Genomic DNA, 2,064 nt, shown 5'->3' on the forward strand with positions numbered 1-2,064 from the left:
CCTGCAGTTGTGGAGTGTACTTGAGACAGTATTGTCTTTCATTTATAATCAATGATCTCCTAGCTACAGAGAGACGGTGTGATGGAGTCTCACCAGACTAATCCCTGCAGTTATGATACCATGAGGAGAGTGTGAAAGAAATGAGTGTTTAATCTGTAACGCAACAAAAAGAATGAAACGTGATTGCATTAACATTGGAGTGTTATGAATCAACACTCATTATTTCCAAAACAAAATACGGATAGCATTAGATATAACATGTTTTCCATGATACGTGACTTTACATTTGGACAAATGTATAGATAGGAAAGGTTTAGAAGGATATGGACCAAGCGCAGGGAAATGGGGTTTGCATGGATGGACATTTTGATCAGCATGAACCAGTTTGTGATAATGGGCCTGTCTCTGTGTTGTGGGATTCTATGACTCGATGATCGTTTACAGAGCTCTATGTAGCACCCATGTTGGTTGAGAGAGAGCTCCAGGTTCTGAAAGAAGTCTCACCGTCTGGATGTACAGTTGGTATGTGACCCTGTATTGAACGTCATTTTGTTCACAAATCTGTCATCAGCCACACTCTGATAGTATTAGCCATTCCCAACAGCTTCTGACCTCCATACAGAACACTAGCCTGTCTTCTCTGACTTCTTTTTTGCTAAAAGCTGTTCATTGGCTCAAGTAGACGCTGTCCTTGATGTTTTTTCAGAGGGTCAATAAAACGGGACCAGGCAACGATCAGTCTGGTTTGGTACAGACACGAAAGAGATTTTAAGAGGCCTTTTATTTAAATGTAAACAGATGAAACTACAGACCAAAATCGTCATGCTTCAGAAGTGACCTGTATAATGAACGGGGAGTGGTCAGCTCTTTTAGCTGAGCTAGCTGAGTTGAGCTGAGTTGAGCAGTTTTCAGTTGAGTTTTGAACTGGGAAGTTCAACTGGGAGCTGTGTGGAAACTCTCTCTCTTTTCTGCCCTTCAGCTTCAACCTGGAAGCATGCATTCCATTATAACGTTTTTCCAAGGAAGTTTGATTATTGGGACTATTGTGTGTATTTGGAATAGCATAATTAAATCTAGCTGGCTAGGTTGAATTCTGTTCGGGTTCTTTATTCTGTTCTTTGTGTTTCATTGTGTAACTTTGTGAATAACGTTGTTTCTCTGAGTTAAAATCTGGTAGTCACCCGAGCTAAATTACTCCGGGTAATTTTCATTGGATAATGACTAAAACAAACTGCAAAGTTATGCACTGGTCTGCTTTCTTAAGAATGTTTTGAGTAGTCTAGCCTCGTCCATAACAGACTGGGGGCTCATTGCTGGATTTTTAACAGCGAGTGGGAGATGCTAGTGTCTTTAATTCGGGTATGAGTTTGATTGGGTTGACAGAGCTTCGAATAGTAATGGCTATTTCAGTCGCCAAACGTTTCCTGGGTATGCATGCAGTGACTTTGGAAATTTTACGAAAAGTTAATAAGACCAAGTCGCAAGAATTAGCAGAGAAGCTGGAATTGAAACTGACTGCATCTGTGAGGAAAGGAGAGATAATTACAGCAGTAGCTCGTCAATTAAACTTGCTGGAAAAACCATCAGAATCTATAGAGATGGCAATAATTCAGTTGCAAATGAAACATCTTGAGTTAACATCGAGAGGTAAGGAAAGGGCAGCCAAAATGAAACATTTGACTTTCGATAAAATGCAGAAAGTGTGTGTGTGTGTGGGGGGGGGGGGGGGGGGGGTATGGAAGAGAGCAGGAGAACAGGGAGTACAAAAATTGGCAAAAGAGAGAGCAACAGGGGAGAGAGAAAGAGAGAGCTTTTGAATAGCAAAAACTGACACTTTAAAAGGATAGTGAGTGTAACAGGCTGGAGATAACGTCTGAGGGTGCGCTTAGTAAGGACGAGAGTGAGGATGAGCAAGCCCCTGGTAGTCAGAAGCCGAGTGAGAATTTGTTTGTGTGTGTTCAAGCATTGCCTCAATTTGATGAGAAGAATGTGATGCCCTTTGCATCTCATTTGAAACGTTGGCAAAACAAATGCAGTGGCCAGAGGCATTGCGGGTTTTGTTGA

The sequence above is a fragment of the Chiloscyllium plagiosum genome, unplaced genomic scaffold, assembly GCF_037043375.1.
Source record: "Chiloscyllium plagiosum isolate Xiang-an unplaced genomic scaffold, Cpla_swu_hap1 HiC_scaffold_38, whole genome shotgun sequence".
In the NCBI taxonomy this organism is placed as follows: Eukaryota; Metazoa; Chordata; class Chondrichthyes; order Orectolobiformes; family Hemiscylliidae; genus Chiloscyllium; species Chiloscyllium plagiosum.